Raw genomic sequence first — 13,704 nt, forward strand, 5'->3', positions numbered from 1 at the left:
CGGCTTTGCCAATTTCTATCGCAGGTTCATCCCGGAATTTTCACGCGTGGTACATCCCATTACTGCACTCTTGAGGAAAAACAAACGTTTTGAATGGTCTGAAGAAGCCGAGCAGGCCTTTCAGGATTTAAAAGCTAAGTTTACCTCCGCACCTATATTGAAACACCCGCGTCCAGATCTCCCTTATGTCGTTGAGACTGACGCATCCAGCCTAGCCATGGGAGCTGTCCTGTCCCAAAGAGATCCCGAAACCAACCAACTGCATCCCGTAGCATTTTGGTCCAGAAAATTCTCGGCACCCGAGGTTAATTATGCAATCACTGACAAAGAACTGTTAGCCATTAAGTCTGCTTTTAAAGCCTGGCGGCATTATCTGCTTGGCGCTCGACATACCATCACAGTGATCACTGATCACCGGAATTAACAGTATTTGAAAACCGCCAAGGCTCAGTCATCACGGCAGCTCCGATGGGCTTTGTTTTTCGCTGAATTTGATTTTGTGATTACCTATCGACCTGGCTGCAAGAATGGCAAAGCAGACGCCTTATCCTGAATTGGAATGGGAGAATCTGATACAAACTCAGAACCAGTACCAATAATTCCCGAACAGAGGATTCTAGGCATGACTTTGTTACAGACGCTTGAATACATTCAAGCCAGAGTGAAACAACTCCTGGACCCTACAACCTTACAGGATTGGATACAAAAGGGTTCAGACTTTACCATAGATAATGTTTTACCTTATTTCCAAGGACGCTTATTCCTGCCACATAAGGAATTACACGAACTAGTTATTTCCGGTTATCATGATACATTACTAGAGGGACACCCCGGTATTGCCAAGACAGAGGAAAAGGTGAAACGACAATTGTGGTGGCCCTCTTGGCGAAAAGATGTTAAATCTTTTGTGATGTCCTGTGGTGTTTGCGCCCAAAATAAAAGTCAAAAGAAAAGACCAGCCGGTCTCCTTCAACCTCTAGACATACCGCCAGCACCCTGGCACACCCTATCAATGGATTTTATCATGGACCTGCCTCCTTGTTCGGGGTACAATACTATTCTGGTAATTGTGGATTTGTGTTCCAAAATGGCCCACTTTATTCCCTTGAAAGGTTTACATTCAGCTTCTGTCCTAGCCAAAGAATTCCTCGAAAATATTGTTCGACTACATGGATTCCCATCTATACCAATCTCTGACCAGGGAAGCCAATTCATTTCCCACTTCTGGCGCAAATGCTGTCAAATGGCGCAGATCGACGTAAGATTATCGACCAGTCACCACCCTCAAACCGATGGTCAGACCGAGAGGGCAAATCAGACCCTTGAGCAGTACTTACGGTGTATGTTACAGCAATCTGAAAGCAACTGGAAAGACATTCTTTGGATAGCCGAATACGCATATAATAATTCGGTACACTCTGGAACTGGCCACAGTCCTTTTTATACTTTGTTTGGGCATCACCCTCGAACCTCAAACCTTGACTCACCTCAGAACCTCGGAATGCCTGCAGTAGAACATCTGCATTCTACAATTACCCAAGCCTTCAAAGAGGCAACTACGCATTTACAACAAGCCAAGAGAAAATACAAGGAGAATGCTGATCTACATTGGAGTGAAGCACCTCCGTATCAGATTGGGGATCAAGTGTGGTTAGCTACCAGACATTTACCACTCCAAGGGCCTCGAACTTTTAACCCAAAATATCTGGGACCTTATTCTACTACGCCAATAATTAACCCAGTGGCTGTTAAACTTGATTTACCAGCTAGTATGCGAATTCACCCTGTTTTTCATGTATCACTTCTGAAACCAGTGGTACCCGGAACCCGACTACTCAAACCTCCAGAACCTATTCTAATAGATGGGGAGCCCGAATTCGAAGTGAAGAACATTTTAGACTCAAAAATGTTTAGGTCAAAACTGTTCTACCTAATTGATTGGAAGGGGTACGGACCTCAGGAGAGGTCGTGGGAACCCAGCGACCATGTGCATGCACCTCGATTAGTCAGAAAATTCCACCGACTCTTCCCAGACAAACCAAAACCCCCGGAGGGAACAACCTTGGGAGGGGCCTTGGGGGGGAGTGCTGTCATGATGCCCGCTCCCGGGGAGCCGGTTCAAGCCCTGGGTCCCCGAAAGCGGACATCCAGTCCCCAAGGAAGGACCCAGCAACCCCATATAGGGGCCCTTTGGACAGTGTCCTGGCGCCTATGGCGCCAGGCTCATAAAAGACATCAGTCCTGGCGCCATAGGTGCCACGCTCATTATGGGAGTGCTTGGGTGCACTTATCTGATGCAGACCATGCTGCAGGATCCCGGCCTCCTTGAGGCCTGAAAGGAACTACTTTACCTGTGGGAATAATTTACCATCCGGGCGTGGTCGTGGAAGGATACATACCTGATTGGAGGAAGGATACATACCTGGAACTTCTTCCAAGGCTATTTAAACCCCACCCGAACAGCCACACGTGCTTCTCGTTGTTCTGCATCTAGCAGCTGGACGCTCACCGTGTCTGCTCCTGCATCCTGACTTCTGCCACGCCTGCCAGCATCCTGGATCACCTGCAAAGGAAGAGAAGAAGAGAACAAAAGAAGGAAAAGTCCTTACCTGCTAAACCCACATCCCGGAGACATCTCGCCGACAATCCTGAAAAGGAAGACTTTATTTAAAAGCTCATCGCGTTGATCGCTGCAGCGCCGCATTCCACTCACCTTTACAGGGCACCTCCATGTTCAGCAGCGATCATCCAGATTCGCAGTCACGCCCCAGCGCCTAGGGAGAAAAAGACAAGAACAAAAGGTGAGAGAGAGAAGGGAATAGCTAAATCTCCATGTTAAGACTTACCTGTTGATTCATTCCCTCTTCATTTCGGGTCCGCGCCGCATCCTGGCATTTCCGGACCCCAGCCCCTAAGGGGAAAAAGAGACATCAGCGTTAATGAGCGAATGCAAAGACATTACCAAAAACGCTCATTAAAGACTTACCTGATTTCTACAAGGATTTCACCTCTCATCTCGGGTCGGTGCCTGTTCCCCGGCATTCCGTACCCCGGCCCCTATGGGGAAAAAGACACTAGCATTAGTACATTAATGCATGGACACAAGGGGAACCTCTTATCAAAAAACTTACCTGGAAGCCAAGCAAGTTTGGTTCTCACCAATCCGAAAATCCAGTGAAGTAACTGGATACCAACTCGCCCCTGCATCAGAAGCAGGATGGAGAGCTCGTCCTTCCAGACCCTAAGGTGAGACGCTACGGGGAATCACAGAAAGGTTTCGAGGAGGGTGAGAGGGGAAAGTGGGAGGCCGATTGCATAACCCCGCAGACAGTTAATCCCCTATTTTTGCCTACAGAAGGATACTTCTGCGAGCCAGACAAGCCAGATTTGGGGGCCCGGTCCAGTCCGTCTTCCGAACCCTGCGCATCACCTTAGAAGAGGTCACAGCAGCGGAACCAGGCCAGCACCTCTGTGGGAGTCAGGTGAGCGTTACAGAACGTGAAGCCTTCCTATAAATTCCCACCCAGGCGCTATGGAAAGTTCTGAGACTTATCAGTTGGCCCAATTACTGGGGGAATTATGGGCCGAAGTACATGCCGCTCGTCAAGAGAATAATGCCCTCAGGCGGGAATTAATAATATCAAAGAAAAGAACTGATGACATGGCCAGACAGCTTTTGCAAGGTCAAGCTGGGCAAACTCTTCTACCCGGTTCCGGAGGGAACCCCGCTCCTGTGGTTTCCAGTAACCCTGTGCAGATTAATCTACCTGGAAACATGCCGCTGGCCCCACCCGAACGCTTTGCTGGGGACCCCAAACGATTCGCCGTATTCATGAATCAGTGTCGTTTGCACTTCCTGTGCAGACCTGGGGCCTTCCCTAATGATCAGACCAAGGTAGCCTTTGTATTGTCATATCTCAGCAGCTGCGCTGCCGATTGGTCAGTTCCACTGGTTACTCAAGATGACCCGATTCTCCATGATTTTCAAGGGTTTCAAGCAAGCATGGAAAGGTTATTTGCTCGACACTCTCAGGGGCAGGCTCTGGATGACGAACGTCTATCCCTGCGACAGGGCAATCAGGACCTCCTATCCTATATTGCAAACTTTAATAGACTAATTGTGGAAACGGGATGGCCAGAGGATAAAAGAGTCACGTTGTTTTATCGAGGCCTACGCGGAGAACTTAAAGATGTCTTGGCCCAAGTTGTAAATCCGCCCCAAGAATGCACTGAGTATATAGACTTAGTGGTCCAATTGGATCACAGACTTCAAAACAGAAAAGCAGATCGGTCCAGGTTTGAGACCCGGGTGTTGGTCAAGACCCATGCTAACCCCAGGGGAGTTGATGTCTCTGAGCCTATGCAAATTGGAGGGGTTAAAGGACCCTTAACTCAAAAGGAACGTGAAAGGAGGCGGCAGTTAAAATTATGTCTTTATTGTGGGAATTCTGGACACTTTCTACGAGATTGCCCGGCAAAACCGCCCCGAAAGGCGGTAGGAGCCGCTGATAAAAACCATGAAGACTCTGTTTCGGGAAACGACTCCGCCCGACAAGCGTAGGGGTCCGCTTGCCGAGCTTGAAAACTAACTCTCAGACCTCGCATTTCATTGTGCCAATGGTTCTCATAGATCCAGAACAGCCTAAGCGGTTGCATGCAATAAAGGCATACATCGATAGTGGGGCTATTGGAAACTGTGTGGATCGTGAATTGGTCTCTAGGATTAACCTCCCTCTCCATCCTCAAACCAGCAAAGATGTCATCACCACAGTCGATGGAACTGAAATTGCCTCTGGACCGGTAACACATTCCACTACTGAGGTGACTCTTATTGGTCCCGACGGCCATTGGGAGGGTGTTGTGTTTGATGTAATCAAGGCTCCACAGTTTCAGGTCATTCTTGGAATCCCTTGGTTAGAGACACATAATCCTCGAATTGATTGGCGAGCTAAGAGAATAACCTTCCCGGATTGTACACAAACCTGCTACCTAGAAACCCTGAAGATTAATCTAGCATCTGTAACCTCTGTCTCCATGCAACTACCTCCGGAATACCAAGACTTTCAGGACGTCTTCCAAAAGGAACAGGCCAACACTTTACCTCCTCACAGATCGTACGATTGCCAAATCGATCTGGTGCCCGGTGCACAACCCCCTTGTAGCAGGATTTATGCCCTTACCGAACCTAATCCTCGAATTGATTGGCGAGCTAAGAGAATAACCTTCCCGGATTGTACACAAACCTGCTACCTAGAAACCCTGAAGATTAATCTAGCATCTGTAACCTCTGTCTCCATGCAACTACCTCCGGAATACCAAGACTTTCAGGACGTCTTCCAAAAGGAACAGGCCAACACTTTACCTCCTCACAGATCGTACGATTGCCAAATCGATCTGGTGCCCGGTGCACAACCCCCTTGTAGCAGGATTTATGCCCTTACCGAACCTGAGAACCTGCATTTGAGACAATATTTGGATCAATACCTAGCTAATGGTTTTATTCGCCCGTCAAAGTCCCCGGCATCCTCGGCTTTGTTCTTCGTACCCAAAAAAGAAGGCGACCTTAGAACTTGAACCAGATAACGGTTAAAAACCGTTATCCTCTGCCTCTGATCCCTGAACTCCTTGACCAGGTGAAGGACGCTTGCATATACACCAAGTTAGATCTCCGGGGGGCTTATCATCTGGTATGAGTTAAAGAAGGCGACGAATGGAAAACTGCCTTCCGTACTAAATACGGATTATTCGAGTACCAGGTGATGCCTTTCGGATTGTGTAACGCACCGGCTGCCTTCCAATACTTCATGAATGATGTCCTTCGGGAACTCATCGATGTTTGTGTAGTCGTATATATCGATGACATTCTGGTGTACTCCTCTTCGGAATCTGATCACAGAAAACACGTCAGGGCAGTACTTGAAAAACTGCGCCAACACAAACTATTTGCTAAATTGGAGAAATGTGTTTTCCATACCACAGAAGTCGAGTTTCTAGGTTTCATCCTGACACCCAAAGGAGTCCGAATGGACTCAAGAAAAGTGGATGCCATCCTCAAATGGCCATCACCTAACTCTGTAAAAGGGGTTCAAAGCATGCTCGGCTTTGCCAATTTCTATCGCAGGTTCATCCCGAATTTTCACGCGTGGTACAACCCAGTACTGCACTCTTGAGGAAAAATAAACGTTTTGAATGGTCTGAAGAAGCCGAGCAGGCCTTTCAGGATTTAAAAGCTATGTTTACCTCTGCACCTATATTGAAACACCCGCGTCCAGATCTCCCTTATGTCGTCGAGACTGACGCATCCAGCCTAGCCATGGGAGCTGTCCTGTCCCAAAGAGATCCCGAAACCAACCAACTGCATCCCGTAGCATTTTGGTCCAGAAAATTCTCGGCACCCGAGGTTAATTATGCAATCACTGACAAAGAACTGTTAGCCATTAAGTCCGCTTTTAAAGCCTGGCGGCATTATCTGCTTGGCGCTCGACATACCATCACAGTGATCACTGATCACCGGAATTAACAGTATTTGAAAACCGCCAAGGGTCAGTCATCACGCCAGCTCCGATGGGCTTTGTTTTTCGCTGAATTTGATTTTGTGATTACCTATCGACCTGGCTGCAAGAATGGCAAAGCAGACGCCTTATCCTGAATTGGAATGGGAGAATCTGATACAAACTCAGAACCAGTACCAATAATTCCCGAACAGAGGATTCTAGGCATGACTTCGTTACAGATGCTTGAAGACATTCAAGCCAGAGTGAAACAACTCCTGGACCCTACAACCTTACAGGATTGGATACAAAAGGGATCAGACTTTACCATAGATAATGGTTTACCTTATTTCCAAGGACGCTTATTCCTGCCACATAAGGAATTACACAAACTAGTTATTTCCGGTTATCATGATACATTAATAGAGGGACACCCCGGTATTGCCAAGACAGAGGAAAAGGTGAAACGACAATTTTGGTGGCCCTCTTGGCAAAAAGATGTTAAATCTTTTGTGATGTCCTGTGGTGTTTGCGCCCAAAATAAAAGTCAAAAGAAAAGACCAGCCGGTCTCCTTCAACCTCTAGACATACTGCCAGCACCCTAGCACACCCTATCAATGGATTTTATTTCGGACCTCCCTCCTTGTTCGGGGTACAATACTATTCTGGTGATTGTGGATTTGTTTTCCAAAATGGCCCACTTTATTCCTTTGAAAGGTTTACCTTCAGCTTCTGTCCTAGCCAAAGAATTCCTCGAAAATATTGTTCGGCTACATGGATTCCCATCTATACTAATCTCTGACCGGGGAAGCCAATTCATTTCCCACTTCTGGCGCAAATATTGTCAAATGGCGCAGATCGACGTAAGATTATCGACCAGTCACCACCCTCAGACCGATGGTCAGACTGAGAGGACAAATCAGACCCTTGAGCAGTACTTACGGTGTATGTTACAGCAATCTGAAAGCAACTGCAAAGACATTCTTTGGATAGCCGAATACGTATATAATAATTCGGTACACTCTGGAACTGGCCACAGTCCTTTTTATACTTTGTTTGGGCATCACCCTCGAACCTCAAACCTTGACTCACCTCAGAACCTCGGAATGCCTGCAGTAGAACATCTGCATTCTACAATTACCCAAGCCTTCAAAGAGGCAACTACGCATTTACAACAAGCCAAGAGAAAATACAAGGAGAATGCTGATCTACATCGGAGTGAAGCACCTCCGTATCAGATTGGGGATCAAGTGTGGTTAGGTACCAGACATTTACCACTCAAAGGGCCTCAAACTTTTAACCCAAAATATCTGGGACCTTATTCTATTAAGGCAATAATTAACCCAGTGGCTGTTAAACTTGATTTACCAGCTAGTATGCGAATTCACCCTGTTTTTCCTGTGTCACTTCTGAAACCAGTGGTACCCGGAACCCGACTACTCAAACCTCCAGAACCTATTCTAATAGATGGGGAGCCCGAATTCGAAGTGAAGAACATTTTAGACTCAAAAATATTTAGGTCAAAACTGTTCTACCTAATTGATTGGAAGGGGTACGGACCTCAGGAGAGGTCGTGGGAACCCAGCGACCATGTGCATGCACCTCGATTAGTCAGAAAATTCCACCGACTCTTCCCAGACAAACCAAAACCCCCGGAGGGAACAACCTTGGGAGGGGCCTTGGGGGGGAGTGCTGTCATGATGCCCGCTCCCGGGGAGCCGGTCCAAGCCCTGCGTCCCCGAAAGCGGAAATCCAGTCCCCAAGGAAGGACCCAGAAACCCCATACAGGGGCCCTTTGGACAGTGTCCTGGCGCCTATGGCGCCAGGCTCATAAAAGACATCAGTCCTGGCGTCATAGGCGCCAGGCTCATTATGGGAGTGCTTGGGTGCACTTACCTGATGCAGACCATGCTGCAGGATCTCGGCCTCCTTGAGGACTGAAAGGAACTACTTTACCTGTGGGACTAATTTACCTTCTGGGCGTGGTCGGGGAAGGATACATACCTGATTGGAGGAAGGATACATACCTGGAACTTCTTCCAAGGCTATTTAAACCCCACCCGAACAGCCACACGTGCTTCGCGTTGTTCTAGCAGCTGGACGCTCACCGTGTCTGCTACTGCATCCTGACTTCTGCCACGCCTGCCAGCATCCTGGATCACCTGCAAAGGAAGAGAAGAAGAGAACAAAAGAAGGAAAAGTCCTTACCTGCTAAACCCGCATCCCGGAGACATCTCGCCGACAATCCTGAAAAGGAAGACTTTATTTAAAAGCTCATTGCGTCGATCGCTGGAGCGCCGCATTCCACTCACCTTTACAGGGCACCTCCATGTTCAGCAGCGATCATCCAGATTCGCAGTCACGCCCCAGCGCCTAGGGAGAAAAAGACAAGACCAAAAGGTGAGAGAGAGAAGGGAATAAGGAAAGCTAAATCTCCATGTTAAGACTTACCTGTTGATTCATTCCCTCTTCATTTCGGGTCCGCGCCACATCCTGGCATTTCCAGACCCCGGCCCCTAAGGGGAAAAAGAGACATCAGCGTTAATGAGCGAATGAAAAGACATTACCAAAAAACGCTCATTAAAGACTTACCTGATTTCTACAAGGATTTCACCTCTCATCTCGGGTCGGTGCCTGTTCCCCGGCATTCCGTACCCCCGGCCCCTATGGGGAAAAAGACACTAGCATTAGTACATTAATACATGGACACAAGGGGAACCTCTTATCAAAAAACTTACCTGGAAGCCAAGCAAGTTTGGTTCTCACCAATCCGAAAATCCAGTGAAGTAACTGGATACCAACGCGCCCCTGCATCAGAAGCAGGATGGAGAGCTTGTCCTTCCAGACCCTAAGGTGAGACGCTACGGGGAATCACAGAAAGGTTTCGAGGAGGGTGAGAGGGGAAAGTGGGAGGCTGATTGCATTACCCCGCAGACAGTTAATCCCCTATTTTCGCCTACAGAAGGATACTTCTGCGAGCCAGACAAGCCAGATTTGGGGGCCCAGCCCAGTCCGTCTTCCGAACCCTGCGCATCACCTTAGAAGAGGCCAGCGCCTCCGTGGGAGTCAGGTGAGTGTTACAGTAGAATGAGGACAAGGAGAAGGGCTCTGGGCCTAGATGAGAGACTAAAAGGATGATGGAAAAGGAAGGAGATGAGAGACTAGCAATAAGATTATGACAAGGGACTAGGACCTAATGCTACAATTTGGGAACCCAATGGGGGACTATGATGAGAGACTTGGATCAAAGCCTGGGACGAGGAGCTAGGACAAGGGAATGGTGTTAGTTATATAGCACTCTTAGTTATATAGCACTCTTAGTTATTTAGCACTCTTAGTTATCTAGCACTCCTGTGCATCAAACCAGGACATCCCCAAGAGGACAGTCCGAAGTCACACCTGTGACTACTCCACCAGCTGAGGCTGAGTGTGAGATTCAACCAGAAGATGTTGAGTCAGCTACTGATGACACAGATCTCCCTGTTGGAGATCTGGATGCTAAAGACCATCCTGAGCTGCCGTCTTTACTGGTAGAAGGTGGCCCTGTAGGGCAGACTTCAGCAGAGGTCAAAGAGAGTGTCCTACTCTTGAAGGACTGCGCCAACAGGCAGCTTCCCAGCTGGAAGTGCAAGCGCCAGGGAAGCACAGGTTGTACTGGGAGGATGGCCTCCTCTTCAGTGAACCAACTGAGTCTACCCCAGGAGACTACAGAAGACTTGTAGTGCCCAAGGAGGTGAGACCTCAGTTTCTGCAGTTAGCCCATGAGATTCCTTTGGCTGGTCACTTAAGTTTTAAGAAGACCAAGGAAAGCATCTCTCTTTATTTCTACTGGCCTAAAATGGGGTCTGATGTAGATAAATCCTCTAGGAGCTGTCACACTTGTCAGACCTCTGGCAAGAGTGGAGCCAAGAATGTGGCACCTTTGGTGCCTCTCCCAGTAGTGGGAGTCCCTTTTGAGAGGGTAGGAATCAACATTGTTGGTCCCTTAGACCCTCCAACATCTTCAGGCAACCAATGTATATTGGTTGTGGTAGACCATGCTACCAGGTATCCTGAAGCCATACATATGAGGACTGTCACAGCTCAGGCCGTTGAGTTTACTCAAGACCAGCTAGTTCTAGTTATGGTACCTACATGGCAGGGGGCCTTACAGGACAAATGGATTGAATGCTTCAAGGTTGTGGGACAACCTGGAGAGGTCAATTATTTGGTGGACTTAGGCAACCCTAAGGAGGACCCCAGGGTCTTTCACACCAACCGCCTAAAGGCCTATGTCTCTAGACCAGAACTGGGAGCTTTGCTTCTAGGCTCTGCTCAAGAGGAGGAGGAGAGTGAGCCTCTACCTGTTCTCCCCAGGGGACGACCTTTAGATGGAATGATAGAAGGAGTTAAGCTCACTTCTGATCTGACACTGGAACAACAGGGGGAGTGCAAAGCTCTGTTAAATCAGTTTGCCCCTCTGTTTTCACTCTCACCAGGCTTGACCCCTTGGGGCCAGCATTAGATTCTCACTGGTGACTGTTTACATGTTAGAAGCAGAGGTTACAGAATGTCAGACTATGTAAGAACCCACATAAAGGAAGAGGTCAACAAGATGATTGATCTTGGGGTAATAGAGCCATCTACAAGTCCATGGTCTAGTCCAGTTGTGCTAGTACCAAAGGCAGGATCCAAGGTGGACTATAGAGCCCTTAATTCAGTTACCACGACTGATGCCCATCCTATACCTAGGACAGATGAGCTGGTGGAAAAGCTTGGTTCAGCCAAGTACCTCAGTACATTTGACCTAGCCTCAGGCTATTGTCAAATAGCTCTGACAGACCATGCCAAGGAGAAAGCTGCATTATCAACCCCAGGAGGCCTCTACCAGTTTCCAGTTTAAGGCTGTGCCTTTTTGACTAAAAAAATACCCCTGCTACATTCCAAAGGATGGTAAATCATGTTATGAATGGGATGGAGGAATTCTGCATGACATACTTGGATGACATTGCAGTGTTCAGCCCTACTTGGAAGAAACATATTGACCGCTTAGGATATGTATTGCAGACTCTTGAGCAGACCAATCTGACTATAAAGGCAAGTAAATGTCAAATTGGTCAGAGTAAAGTGGTCTACCTTGGACATGAAGTGGGCGTAGGCCATTGCCTAGCAAAGTACAAGCTGTACAGGACTGGGCCACCCCTACTACTCAAACCCAAGTGAGAGACTTTCTAGATCTCACAGGTTACTATAGGAACTTCATTGAGAACTATGGGACCATAGCTTCTCCCTTAAATGTGATCTCCTCACCAGAATTCCACAAGAAGGTCAGGTGGAATGAAGAGTGCACTAAGGCATTTGAAGGATTTAAGCAAGCCCTTTGTCATGCTCCAGTCTTAAGAGCTCCTGACTACAACCAATCCTTTATTGTACAGACAGATGCTTCCAATACAGGTACAGGTGCAGTTCTGAGTCAGCTGGATGGGAAAGGCAGGGGACACCCAATCTGCTTCATCAGTAGGAAACTGAAGGAACATGAGACAAGGTGGCCAACCATAGAAGGTGAATGTTTTGCCATTGTGTGGTCTTTGAAGAAGTTTAGACCATACCTGCATGAATCTACTTTTGTAATTCAAACAGACCACCAACCCTTGAGATGGTTAATGCAGATGAAGGGGGAAAATCCTAAATTGTTAAGATGGTCAATCAGCCTACAGGGGTTTGATTTTACCATTGAACACAGGTCAGGGTATAATCACCAAAATGCTGATGGTCTCTCCAGAAAGTATGACCTACTGGAGTAAGGAGATTCATCCAGGGGTGGATTCAATCCTCCTGTCCCTTTGTCTGGGGGGGACGAGTGTTAGGGAGAATTCTCAGAAATGTGATGATTCCCTCCACCTTAGAGACCCCCAGCAACATTGCTGGATTTTGAGGACTTGATTTCTTAACCTGGAGAGAGTGAGACCCTTTTTCCCACTCTCTCATGTATATTAATGTGATTTTGTACACTGTGTTTCTTTTGGTTGTGGGGTCTGACAAACTCCATAGGCATCATCATGTACAGTGTGTCACACAACACCTTCAGTGCAGTGGCACAGGAAAGTCTTTCAGATTTCCCAAAGTTTTAAATACCTTCTCTGGGATAAACTACTGTTTCCCGGAGCAGTAAAGTGAATTTGATCTTACTTACATTTGTAACTTTCTAGATCCAGCACACACTATCTAACAATAGGGTGCTGGAGGGATTGCCTAGTATCCCCTTTGTCTAGCTTCTCATGTAACATTTTTTATGTTACCCTTTTCTTACTGAATGGCTGGTGTTAATGGTTTCGTTTTTACTACCATGGTGTGCATTTACCGTGGGCTACATTCGCAGATGCAGTAAAGTGCCCAAGAGCGCCATTTTTGTCAAAATGGCCCTTGTCTTCTTTTTTTGGCATTTCTTTATGGAAAGGTCCTTCTTGAGATTTACTCTGCGCGCCAAGCCAGGTTTGGTCCCATTGTTCGCTTCGCCTTTGGCGGGATTCACGAGTGAAGCCCGACTCTGGGTCCAGGGTGTCTGGAGTAAGCAGGAAGTGAGGGAGGTGCCTGAAACTCCCTGTGCTTAGTCTCATAGAAGACCCAATTGCACTCTGTAGTGATTGACTGGCTGACTGTCTGGCAAGGTCAACCACCCTGCTGGGTGATTGGCAGCTAGGCTGGAATGAATGGGAGAGAAATTAATAAAAGGCTTTTGGCTTGGAAGGCAGAGTCGACCACTGGACGAAGGAACCGAAGAAGAACTTGAAGAGGACTCCTGCTGCAACTCCTGGACTGTTGGTTTTCCAAGTGAAGCCCTGCTGCTGTGCTGAAACTCCAAATTCGTATTGACAGAGAAGCCCCTGCAAGGACAGCTTTTCCCTTTGAGTTGGTGAGACCAATCTACTCCAAAGTAAACCACCTGGACATTCATCTCGGAGCTGGTTGAATTTCAACAGAGTTGCTGCTGGAAACCATATAGCCACGGAGAGGAACACCAGATTGGGTGCATTGCTTTTAACCTGGACTAGAGCGCCAGGAAGATCCTCTGGACTCCCAGGAACCAGGACTAACCAAGCCTGAGCCCCCTCAACAGAGTGCAGGACCCCAGAAGCAAGGAAATTCCATCTCCACAGCCAAGAACCACAGTGTTTCGATTTGTGGTAGACGCAAGGAGCTGAAACACTGAATAGCGACTGAATTGAAGATTGCT

This window comes from Ambystoma mexicanum, chromosome 3p, assembly GCF_040938575.1.
Source record: "Ambystoma mexicanum isolate Mex_15411 chromosome 3p, UKY_AmexF1_1, whole genome shotgun sequence".
Taxonomy (NCBI): domain Eukaryota; kingdom Metazoa; phylum Chordata; class Amphibia; order Caudata; family Ambystomatidae; genus Ambystoma; species Ambystoma mexicanum.